Source organism: Sinohyriopsis cumingii, chromosome 8, assembly GCF_028554795.1.
Source record: "Sinohyriopsis cumingii isolate HCF-2022 chromosome 8, ASM2855479v2, whole genome shotgun sequence".
Classification (NCBI taxonomy): domain Eukaryota; kingdom Metazoa; phylum Mollusca; class Bivalvia; order Unionida; family Unionidae; genus Sinohyriopsis; species Sinohyriopsis cumingii.
This window is the reverse complement of record NC_142968.1, coordinates 68,536,148-68,550,390: the sequence shown is the minus strand read 5'-3', so window position 1 is coordinate 68,550,390 and position 14,243 is coordinate 68,536,148.

Sequence of the window (14,243 nt, the reverse complement as noted above, 5' to 3'; positions counted from 1 at the left end):
TTAGGACAAAACGTACTGGTTCGCTATGGGATAGACAAAAGAACAATAATTTATTATGTTTGCACATCTTTGTAGTGTTATATCTCTTGTTGTAAATTGCCACCAGTGATACTAACATGTCGGAGTCCAGAATTTTCGTAGATTTTGTATTAAGCGTTTATTTTTTATGTGTAAGTTATATTTCCCCTGACGAAGAGCTGCTTTTATAGCTCGAAACGCGCATGTGTGTTTGTGTGTGCGCGCGCGCGAGGTAATAGTAAGAATAAGCCTTAGCTTTTCTGTCTGAAAAAATATATACTGATGAAAACTGCAAATCGACATAGAAAGCTACGATTCTAAACAGAAAGGTGACAGCTATTCCATCGAGGCATGATTTAATTAATTCGTTATTTATTTATTGTTTACATTATTATTATAATAATAATAATTATTATTATTATTATTATTATTAAGTTTTCTTTTATTTTTTATCTCATCTCGATTTCATTATTCATTGCATTTTTATATTTCATGTGTAACGGTCATATAATGCTATTAAGACGAGTGTTTGGGATACTGCTTATAGACTGATGTCACCTTTTGCGTCGTCTTCCGCAAAAGTTTGTTGTTGTTGTTGTAAGGTTTAACGCCATTTTTCAGCACAAGAAGGCTATACATGGCGGCCAGTATAATTGGTGGAGGAAGAACCCTAGAAAACCCCGGGAAGTACCACCGACCCACGAGAAGCTACTGGCAGGCTTTCTCACTAAACCACGTTAGCCGAGCTTGAGACTCGAACTCACGCAGACAGAGGTGAGATGGCAGTGATCCGTAACGGTGAGCGCTTTAGACCACTCGGCCACTCGGGGCCGCAAAAGTTTGTATTTAAGCGCACGGATACGATTGAAAACATGTTCTGGTGTGTTTTGCAGGTCACACATTAACGGATTGTAAACAAGCAGCTGGGGGAGGGGGTACCTCACTTAGGACTTTTATCCACCCGTTGTGCGTGTATGTATGTGTGTGGGTGGTATGTGTATATACATATATAATATGTAAGTTTATATATGCATGTATGAGTGTAAATGATATTTGTGCATGCGATTAATTTGTTTTAATGCAAGTACAAAAATTGCCACCATCAATTTTGTTAACAGACTTAAATGGTATATGTAAATACTTTCTGATAGCGGCTAGCCAATCGACTAAGTGCGAGTGAAAATCACATGAAACATGAAGGCAGACTCGATACTATGTTTTGTGAACCCTGCCAAAAAGTATAGTGGAGCACGCAATATGCAATGCCCACTTACCATCGGTGAAAGCAGAAAATAAAGATGATAACTGATGACATTGTTAGATAAAGCATTGGAGAAAGGTGATTAAGCAATGTACAACACATGCAGAACTGCATAATACGTAACAAAAATGGAGTCTTTTCTACTGAAATCAATCGACGAGCTCTCCCTAATGGATTAGATTTAACAAGGATCTGCGGCATGGGATCTGATGCTGCGCCCGTGATGCTTGGAATGGCACTGTTACTTGAAGAAACTTGCACCTATTTAGTTGAAATGCATTGTGCGTCCCACAGGCTATCACGCAAGTGGATTTACCGTATTGCAAATGTGGCAAAATAAGATCGATGAATGTAAATACGGTTTGTTCAGCAAAAAGATAACACAAGAAAGGAAAAAATCTGCGTGGGGAAATCAGTTGTGAATCTGAAGGGATAATCACATTGTTCCTTGCAACCACCTGATGAGACTTACAGAAGGGTCGAATCATGTTTGTTCATGAATATATGTTATAAACTGTAGATTAATATATTTCCTTCATGTATGTTTAAATGCAAATGACACTCGGGATAAATTCAGGAAGTCTGATATGAAAAAAAAAAAAAAAACAAACAGAACTATTCCTGGCTCAGACACAAAATACCTTATTTTCGGTTTTCCCAAAATACGCAGCGCCAAGGAATAAGTTCCATTATTTTAATTTTTAACACTGTTTTTTTGAGCGCAGCATGTCTTACAAAGCCAAAATAAAATTGATTGCATAGAATCGATAATTATAATGTTCCCTTCCTTTACGGCTCGTACACTCAACAACTAAATATCAACAGTTAATCATCTCGCGAGCGCGAGCGCACTCACACACACACACACACACACACACAAACCTGCGCCGATTCCGTTGGACGGTTTTAGAGTCTGGTATCACAGACTGATTAAATTGTACGTTTTATGCGACTTCCGCTCATTCTTTCAACTATACGTTTCCGCTACTTTGATCAGGTGACTCAATTCAGCGTCCCTGGATTTTGTCAACAGAAACTTTCAAACAAGTTGTGCCAGATTGGTTGCTGTATTTGGACTCGGATCACAATTGCTTTTCCAATCTGGTCTCTTCATACCGAACTTTCCACTACGTCCTAATCCTAATAAATCATATGTTAATAAAAAAAAATTACCTTCAGTTGAACTCATGGTGAAGTTTATTTTTATCAAGGTTATCCTGCATTTCTTAAAAGGCTGGACTGTGAACAAAGCACAGTGCAACAGGAGCCATTTCACTTTCGGATCAGTATCAATACACCATTATTCACTATACACTGTTACCGAAATACATATAGACAACCACACCATAATTATCAAATTCTAAAGAATACGCAAATACCTCTAAATCAATACCAAGAATGCTAACATCTAATTATTGTATCACCACAAAATTGACAGAATAAAAACTGCTCAAAAATATACCGGGATTTCATTCGTGGGATACTGAACCGGAAGTAATAATTGTGACTAGATTCCGTCTGAAGGAACAGCGGTCTTTAGCCATCAGCTTGAAAATGGTGACATGAGATAGGTTTCCGTGTGGATTTAAAACTTACCAAACATAGTGTTCAACCCATAGATATTGTGCAAATATCGCCGAAAGGATACCGGTGTCTAAAATGTATACCGATGACCGATGTATTGCTGACATCTTTGCATCATTTGCGCTATCTAATGAATGGGTGACACCTGACTCCAAAACTGTCCAACTGTACAGAGTTGAGAGGAATTGATATATCGGACTATGTCCATCCAAGTAAAAATTGACAATTAGAAGCACAAACAGTCGTCACGTAATCGATATCGCTCAACTTTTATCATCTAAGGCTTCGTTACGCCGACAGTGTCTTATTATATGAGTCTACGTTACGCCTTGGGCCCAATAGTTTTGAAGACAGTCTTCTGACCCCACTAAAAGGATATCGATAGATGTAGACTTAAAGGCTGGCGGCATTTTAAAAATATTATAGAAATAAATAAGGGATATTTGCTTTATAAATTAAAATAAAATGACCAGTCGTGCACCTTACCTTTGCAAAGCAACTCACTTTAACGATTCACTTAAAACGAGATTGCAAACATATAAAAAGATCAAAATATGCAACACAAAAGGTTTTTTATGTATGAGATATCGACTGTTTTAGATAATCAAAAATTCAACTTCGACACCGTGACTGTGATATAAAATTATTTAAACTTTTTTAATTTGGATGCCAAAACAAGTTATAATTTTTAAATCTTCGATAACTCTCGTGTATATTGTGTTACACCAGTTATAACATTCTTTTCCTTCTGCTATTTTGGAACAGAAAATTCAAGGAATAACACGACCGCTTATATCAACACCTCCAGGCTTTGTAGAATTTAGCCAGTTCAGGTACAATTCGATTGATGAAACACGAAGAATAATTAACATTGCATCCGATTTGATGTTCTGTTCCTTTGCTTTTAAAATTTTAAATCTTGCTAAGTGGATGTTTTGTGTTTTCTGTAATTGTGTTACCTTTCATTAATGTAACCCCGTACTTCCTCCAGATAAATAAGCACATAGAATTCCTCCGCGAAAGGTCTAACATAATTAAATCATCTCTGCTTTAAGTTCATAATGAAGAACGCCATCATACAATGGAATTGTCGAGGACTTAAAACCATCAATGACATTCTTCTGCTTTTATACGAACATGATCCTGTAGTACTGTGTCTTCAGGAAACATTTCTAAAGATGCGGACAATATCTTGCTTAAAAACTACTCTCTTTTTAACACCTACTCTAAAATTGTTGACAGGGCCTCAGGAGGAGATTCCGTTGTTGTGAACAATAGTGTCATAGCGTCATTCCTTTAAATACAAATTTGCGAGCCATTGCTGTAAGCGCCAGTCTACATCGAGTGATTACCCTTTGTTCCATTTATATACCACCAAACACCAGCTTATTGCCAGACGAATCAGACAACCTTGTTCAACAACTGTCCGTCCATTTATCCTGCTCGGGGATTTTAATGTCCATAACATTTTATGGGTATCAAATTGAATGAGTCACAGAGGCTAGAAGATAGAGGATTTAATTTCTAGACACAATTTGTGTCTATATAACACCAAATCACCGACATATTTACACCCATGAACGGGTACATACACGTGTATGGATCTGACAATTTTTTCTCCTTCGCTGCATTTGGATTATGATTAGAAGGTCGCTGATAAACACTTTACAACCTCTCTTACAAATATTTATTCTGCACTTGATGAAGCAATTCCACAATGGAATTTTAAAAAGGCTGACTGGGCCAAATTTGAAACCCTTTGTCAAACTAGGCTTGACAAGGATACCATTTTAAACGTTAATGACCCTATTCAACATTTTACTTCTATTTTAATCAAGATTGCAGAATAGTCCATTTTCAAGTCATCACCGACCTCTAAAAGCCTTGGTTCACTAAAGAATGTAGAAATATATGTTTCTGCTTTAAACTCTCGTTCCTCTATAAAGAAAGTATGGAACTCGATCCGCAAAATAAAGGGAAAGGGAAAACACAATACGTTCAGACATCTGAAATTAAACAAAATAACAATTCAGTTACAAACATTACATAGCAAATAAGCTTACTGATGGTTTCTTTAAAAACTCCTCATCGTGTAATTATTAAGAAGCCTTCCGCAGATTATAAAATCAAAAAGAAAAGACACTGTTGAAATTCACGGTTGAGTTATAATAAACCGTATATACTATTGGAGCTTCTGCAGGATTTGAAAAAGACCCATGATACATCCGCTGGACCTGACGAAATACACTACCAGTTTTTGAAAAATTTACCAGAACCGTAATTGATATTTCTTGTGGAAATCTTCAATGATTTATGGATTACTGGTAATGTACCAAATATTTGTAAAGAAGCAACAGTTCCTAGACCAGGTGAAGATTGCACAGATCCTACCAACTGTCGTCCCATTGTTCTGACGAGTTATGTGTGTGTAAAAACAATGGAACGAATGATCAATTCTCGGCTTATTTGGTACTTGGAAACTGATGATTTAATATCTCCTCTTCAAAGTGGTTTTCGATATGGCCGTACCTGATCTGGTTCGACTGGAAACATTTATTCGCAATGGTTTTATCAAGAAGGAACATTTAGTAGCGGTTTTCTTTAGGCCTATGATTCTAATGGAAGTACGGAATAATGAATGACCTGCACGATCTGGGTCTAAAAGGCCGTCTGCCCTCTTTCATATCGAACTTACTCTCCAACAGGGAATTCAATGTGCGAGTGTGTTCTACCCTCACTGATATGTACGAGAAAGAGATGAGTGTGCCCCATGGCAGCATTTTATTTGTAACGCCTTTCAATATTAAAATTAATAGCATTACCAAGTGTTTTGGCTCCTGGTGTAGATTCTTCCCCATCCGTTGATGATTTCGTAATATGATATCGATCAAAGCACATACATACCGTCGAAAGACAACTACAACAAAATATAAACAAGATTCAAAATTGGGCAAGTGTCAACGGTTTCAAATTCTCAAAATCAAAAACAATATGCGTGCATTTCAGTCAGTTACGAAGACATCTTAATGAACGTAAACTAGCCCTGGACGGAAAACGTATATCAGCTTTTGAGGAAACGAAAGTTTCAGGTATTATCTTCGACAGAAAACTGATATTTAAGAATTTGAAAGCTAACATCTCTAGATTTACTTAATACTTAATGTAGTAGCGAACACTGACTGGGTGCTGAAACAAAAGTCGTCCTCAGTTTATATAAATTTTTATTCGCTCCAGACTGGACCATGGTTGCGTTGTTTATGGTTCAGCAAGAAAGTCATCTTAAAAATGTTTGATCCAGTTCACCATCAAGGAATAAGACTTGCTCGTCATTTAGGACATACCAATAAATGCCTTGTCGCAGAAGCGATCGAATCATCTTTATCACCTCTAAGAATAATCTTTCCATATAATATGCTCCGAAATTAAGATCAAACCCTCTGAACCCTGCTTTTTGTCTGTATTTCAACCCAAATACAAATCGTTATACCAAAATAAACCAAATGCCATACATTCCTTTGGCATGAGACTATTACCCAACCTTGCCAATATAAAAATTGATCTTTCTAAAATCAGGAGACGTCTATCTCCGAAACACCTTCCTGGCTACTTAACCAACCAAAAGTACAGTTTACGATGGAAAAAATCTGTGACAAACCCTTCCATTTTCCACAGCTGTTATTAGGAACTCCTCACCGACTTTAAAAACTACAGAAGAATTTGCACTGAAGTATCAAAGGATGAGAAGAAGGCTGATGTAGCCTTCGTTAGGGGAAAACACGCAACAGACGTTCGCTTACCAAATGATACATTGATTTTTTCCAGCCGAAACCACAGCAATAGACCTTATGTGCAATACAACGAAAGCAAATATATTTTAAACGTCATCATTTTCTCCGACTCACTATTTGTACTTCAGTCACTATACAATATAAAATTTAAAAACCCATTACTAACCAATATTCTCATCAAACATACAGAGCTGTGTACCTCCCCAAATATAATTAATATTTGTTACCCAGCCATATTGGTCTTAAAGGTAGTGAAAAAGCAGATTGTGCTGCTTAAATGACCCATTCCCTGGATGCATCTGACTTTAAAATATCATACACTGAATTTAAACCTAGTATAAAAAAAGTATTTACGTTTTAAGTGGCAGGCATCGTGAAATGCTGCATGTGAGCAAGCCAACCCTAGGAGATTGGAGTCCTTCCTACAGAATCATCCTGTAGGGATGAGGTTGCTATTTCAAAAAAAAGAATTGGTCATACTTATATAAACCACTCCTAAATGCTAAAAGGCGAAGACCCACCAAAGTGCGTTTCTTGCAATGAACCATTCACTGTTAAGCACTTTGTGATAGATTGTTTCTGTATCCAGCCTACGCGATCGTTGCTAAAATGTTCATCACATGTCTCTCGCATTTTAAAATTCCTGAAAGAAATAAACATTCTTTTGAAGATATAAGTTTTATCCTATCACATTGAGTATTTATATGTGATGTACATACCATAGTGCATTCTAAGTACATTTTCATCTAAATATTCACAGACACAGAGCATTTACATTTCGCGTTGTTCGGGAAACTTTATATATCACCTTGACCATTCTAACCGTTTAGCTTTTTAACTGCTCGATTTTATTATCGCTCGTTGATAATAAACCTTTTACCAAACGTAAATAAGCCTAGAAATAAACATTTTTTATAGCGCTTAATAGCCTTACAGTGCTGGTGCGCCGTAAAACTATAATCGGTCAATCAGTCGATCCATACATCGAATTTGTACTATTGAAATTGTAAATGAATCGGTGCAATTGAAATTGTAAATTATTATTTTGCTATTGAAATAGTAAATGATATTGTTGCTATTGAAATTGTAAATGAATCGATACTATTGAAATTGTGAATGATCTTTTTACTATTGAAATTGTAAATGAATTTGTTACTGTTGTAATTATAAATGAATCGGTACTATTGAAATTGTAAATGAATTTGTTACTGTTGAAATTCTACAGCGTTCATAAAATAAGTTGGACAAAAGACGTGTTTACTGATGGTGTTGACTAATTTTCAACTAGAACTTTGTTCCCTTTGCTGCCCTGGTTTTTGTTGCCATTAGTTGTTGATTATTCTTATTTCATGATCTCAGTTTCTGATAGATGGTTTAATACCACAAGGGATACCTCCAGATCAAATTGGTATTTATTAAGTAAAGCGGATCAGTGTCCTTATCATAAATATTCCAGTTCCCTCTGCTGACTCAGCGGACTTTGTGGTGGTGGTGGTGGGGGGGATTTTTAACGTAGCTATAACAATTGTTCAGTCATATCGCTACGACATCTGCGGTGTGATAGTTTATAGTGATGTCTAGTACTGGAGTATTATGCTGCAGACATGCACCAGTCACATTATCCTGACATCAGTCATAACAATAACCTTTTACTGCTAGAGCCTAGCGAGACAGCTGTTAGTACCATTTTTGTAAGTCTTTATATGACTCGGCCGGGGTTCGAACCCGTGACCTCCCGCATCCAAGGCGGACGCTCTAACCACGTAGGCCACCGAAGCGGTCCCCAGCGGAGTTTAACACATATACTGTGGTAACTCCCTTCTTCGGAGAACACAAATAATTGTGAAGTTTGTATCATTTCGTTTACGAGCTAATATTTTACAGCAGAAAAAGAAACAATGATAACGAAACCTTCATTACTGATGATTTAACCAAGTCTAGGTATAACGTAAATGTAAAAAAAAATCGATATCTTAAGATATAGAACATAATCTATTCTTTTTGGACACGGGACGTGAATATTTCATTCAGGGAAGCAGAAGCAGGTGAGACATTTCATGTAAGGTCAGAAACAGATATCCAATTACCTACATAATTCATATTGATTAACTTAAGACTGTTATCTCCAGATCGTAATTTGAGCATACACGTGAAATATTTTCAATAATTATGTCTGCTTTGCAAACTTTGTGAACTGCTTATTCACACTTCACCGTCGCCGTACCGAATCTGCACGTGCAGCTAGTTTAGTTTAACTCGTATCACTCGTTTTGTTCAGCTCTAAGCTTTGTTCACAGTGGAAGTAGCATCGCCGACACGTGTTATCCCAAACTGAGGAATGTTGTATATCCAACTGAGAAAAAAAAAAGTGTAATTCAACTCATCTACTGGTATATATACATTTAAGAACTACAATTATATGTGTATGTGTATGAATACATGTTCATATGGATATTTGTGTGTGTACATGCATGTGTGTGCATGTGTATGTCTCTACAACTCCCTACTCTTGCGATCATTGGAATGTAATGGGATGTCCAGTCTCACGGAGTTTACATTATGATTTCATCTCGAAGCAGAACTTCGTATTTTGCCGATCCATATTGATATTATTTAGTATACAACTTTAACACTGTATCAAGTCTATGTTTCAACTTGAATTTTTTCAGTACATCGTTTCCCCAGTTTTATGAACCGCTCCGGTGGCCTAGTGGTTAAAGCGTCCGCCTCAGATGCGGGAGGTCGTGGGTTCGTTCTCCAGCCGCGTCATACCAAAGACTTACAAAAATGGTACTAACAGCTGCCTCGCTTGGCGCTCAGCGTTAAGAGGTTACTGTTAGGACTGGTCGGCCTGGTGTCAGGATCATGTGACTGGGAGGGACATCAGGGGCATGATGCCCCAGTGCTAGACATCACTATAAACTGCCACACTGCATACATCGTAGTGATACGACTGAAAAATTGTTAAAGCTACGTTAAAAATCCAAATCACACACACACACCCAGTTGTATACATAACTGACCAGAAAATTAGATCAATGTGGGGAAACTTGTAAGCATGATCTTATCTATTTTTGGGGTGGGTGGGGTGGTTGTGGTGGTTTTCCAATCTCTTTTGCACTATTATTCTTTTCTCTTCCTCTTGGCAGAATGTCAGTTATACGGTGTAGTACAATCAGACTCTAATATACGATTTTTCACATCACGTTTTCACAGAGAATATATACCCCACACCCACCCAACAGAGAACAGCCACACAATAAGAAAATTCCTAATAATAATGGATGACTCCATAATACAGCACAGAATTTCTATCAGGGTATTCAACAATCGTTCAGTGTATTGCCATGAAAATGAATGTCACGGGCACGTCTCGAAATATGTTTTATAGGTAATTAACTACATGTGCTGTATTCTCAGTTATCAAGAATACCATTCGTTTTAATGATTTCCTTCTTACTAACTCTGTGGAGATATTGAAACAACCCCGGGATCTGACTAGTGTAATGAAATATCTTGACTTTATTAGGTACATCCAACGAAAACATGATTACATGGAAAGTATAGCTGGGGATTTTTCAGTATTTTTGTTTTAGTGAAACAAATTTAAATTCTAGCATCCAAATGGATAGTTTTCAACTCGATGGTTTCAAAGAACATTTTAGAAAAACACAGAAACTGTCAGGGAGGTGGCATCATGGTATACCTTTCTGATAAGCTACTTTGCAAACGATTCAAATTTTCGGCTGTCGTGACACTAAGTAATGTTGACTAAGATTACGTTGCCCTCGCATAAATTTGCCGTAGGGGTCGGGTATGGATCAAAATACTCTCCTACCAATTTCTGGGAGAGTTTTGAGACTTCCATTACTATCGTTAGTGACACGTATAAACATTATTATGGAGGATTAAAACACTGATTTACTCGAACCTTATGTTTCTGTATTTCTGCAGATTTATTCGATTTGATGTCAAGACATTATCTGCGAAATGTGATAACATTGTCTACGAAATGTGATTACAAACCCGACATGAATTTCTTCTGCTACCAAAACATTGCTTTGTCCAACCGTTGTAAATAGATAGAGAAGTTAGTGAATATAGTTATATGCCAGATGTAACAGTCAGTGTTAACGTACACCACCAAGCGACGTTCTCTGGGTTTACAGCAAAGGTGATTTAAACAAATTAAACGTTAAGTTAACGGTAACTAACTGGGCAGATCTTTTGCTAACACCAATAAATATTTTATATTGCAACTGATATATTCACAACCAAATTATCAGAATTCTAAACTTTGTGTATTCCATCTGAAACTGTAACAATTGTTGCAAACGATAAACCGCGGTTTGATTCCTTATTAAGAAAAAACGATATGGTCAAGAGACAGAGTATGCAAATTTGCCCTTAATGTGGTAGGCAACTAGATTGGAATACATTTGGACAAATCAGGAATAAAAAAGCAACATGAACAAGTATGCCAATGATCAATATATATCGACAATATTGATGCCCATCTTTCAGACTGTGACAACAACGCTCGTAAGGCATTTTGAAAAATTACAAAATCACTTTAGAAAGAGATAAATCCTTCAAATTGTATTCCACCACTCAAAGTTGCATGAAATAAAATGTTTTGATCTGCTTGATAATGAAAAAGAATTGCCTAACTTATTTAATTATTATTTTACTTCAGTTTGAACAATAAATGACAGTACTGTTTCTCTACGTATTTTCAAAAGAGATGTTTCGATACCCTAAACGAAATGTATGTCGCTGAAAAATAAACTAAATATTTTATAAATTCCATTTCTGTCAATAAAGCCACGGGTTTTGATGATGTAAGTCATGGAATGCTTAAATGCGTCAGTGAGACCATAGTACTATCACTAATGATTCTTTTTAATCGATCGCTGAAAGAAAACAAATTTACAGTTCAGTACGAACTAGCGCACATTCATCCGGTGCCTAAAAATGGTGATTTACACGAGGTTGCCAGTTATAGACCAGTCTCTCTACTTACCTGTGTCGCAACATTTTTAAAAGATACATTTTTAAACAAGTGTATAATTACTTTCATAAAAACAGTTTTCTTTATAAGTATCAATTAGGATCTAACAAAAGCTTTCGATCTGGTCTGACACAGAATGATATTAGTTAAAATTTAACGATTATGGTGTTTCAGGCCGTCTTATAAAATAGTTTGAAAATTATCCTAGTAATAGAAAACAAAAGGTCTTTTTGCGCGAGACTTATTCACGAATTATAAATGTTTGTGAATCACAATGATCCGTAAGTGGGCCTCTCTTGTATTCAATTTATGTAAGTGATATTGACGATGTAAGCGATATTGACGATGGTATGAACTCTCTCACCCGATGAGCAATCTCTGTATTAGTCATCCCCTTATTGTTCCGAAATAGAGATTGTCATGAATAATGCTCTCGTAAAGCTGCATAAATTGTTCCTTTCAATGGTTCTTAAAGTTTAACACAGAAAAGAACCAGTGACTATATTTTTCACGAATACAACCGTAGTAAATATTCCTGAACTTGTTTTTAAAAATAGTGATTTTAAGTAGTTGGGATCTCATCACTATCTTGAATTACTACTTTCATCAAATATCAGATTGTCTTTTCCAATTTATAGCATGTTAAAAACAGCATCATCTCGAATTGCCAATCTTTGAAAACTAATATACAAACTTAGCAGGCAAGTGTTATCAAAACTATATATATATATATATATATATATATATATATATATATATATATATATATATATATATATATATATATATATATATATATATATATATATATATATATATATATATATAACTCATACCAGGCCCGTCATGGAATATGCTGGTATAGTCTGGGATGGATGTTCGTTGATCGGTTTAGAAAAACTGGAAAAATTAAAACTTGGAGTGGCAAGCTACAGGACTTCCAAAATACACTAGTAGGCAATCTCTCTATTTTGAAACGGGTGGGAAAGCATGCAGTCTAGACGAAAGAGACAATACTTATTAATACTCTACAACATTAAAATGAGCCAAACTCTGGACTATCTCATTGAACTACTCCCTCCTCCTGTGTCCGAAAAAAACCCAACAAATTATATCCTTCGACGATCAAATAATATAATCATTTAATTTCAGGCTAAATTCTACTAAACTTTAGGTTAATCCTTCAACAGCGTCCTTGTGGAACAATCGTTAACAAGATACTCAGTTTACCATGTCTTACAGTGCTTTGAAAAGCTATCTATGTCCAAGTATCATATGTAGTAAAATGCCTAGTTTTAGTCATCGAACCCAAGATAGTATCCATGCTAGATTAAGAAATAATGTAAGCTCATTAAAAGCTTATCTTTACCGTATACAACTTGTTGACACCCTGTTTTGTTGCGGAATTTAAACCACGATGCATTTCTTCATGATCTGTCCCAAATATAATAGACAGCGAACTGGTTGTGGAGAAACTTACTCTCAGTGCCATATCCAACTGTTAGCTTAGATTTACTGCTTTGGCGAAAGGGCGAAGCAAATGGAAAATATATAATCTTACAACATGTATGCAAATATATAACCACTGGACAATTTCAGTAACTTACACAAATAGTGAAGCTGTCACTGTGCTCCTTCTCCAGCCCCCCCCCCCCAGTTATATTTTTTTCATTATTAGTCACTGTTGTCATAATGCGACAATAAAAATATGCTTAAAATAAGCAAGGAAATAGAGTTTTAAAAAATTAGTGCCAGTTGACCTAAGGGGAATAAAAACATTTCTATTTATAAAATCTAAGCCAAAGAAAGCAAAGCCAGAATTTAAAAAATAGGCTTGATACATTTTACCCTATTCTTTTCAGTTCTAGCTTTATTTCTTTTTTATCAACACTATCCCTAAGTCAACGCAAATTATATTTGAAACATAAAGGAGAGCGAAAATATCAAGTGCACCAAATCTGAGGCAGTTATTACCACTTAAACAAATACACCACCAATCAGGACAATATTACCACCTAATCAATGTAAATAAATGACATAAAACATATCATTATAATAAATTTTACGAAACTTATTTCCATTTATTTTTTTTTATATAACCTACCCATCTACAAAATAAATTACTCGGATGTGTCGCTCATAATTTTGAGGAAGGGCATCATCATGGCATCCCTCCAAATCAACGTATGTTATGTAATTTAAAATCGAAACAGAAGATGAGCATCGCTTTTGTTTTGCAGTATGAACATGTCATAACATCTCAAATTTTACAATGTCGTTTCAGCATTTGATAGAAGAGAGCAAATGGACATATATTATATTATATTATATTATATTATATTATATTATATTATATTATATTATATTATTTATTTATTAAGTTATGCATTTATTGTACTTATGCAATATATCATCCATGTAATGCTATTTTATTTTATTTTCATCTTCCTACCTATTTCGGTTATGGGTGTTGGATATTTTGTTTTTCCTTTTTCACTTCACTCTGAAAAATTGATTTGCAATAAGGTGCTCAACATCGTTGCAATATTGTTACGTACCTGTAGTATTACCGAAATAAGGC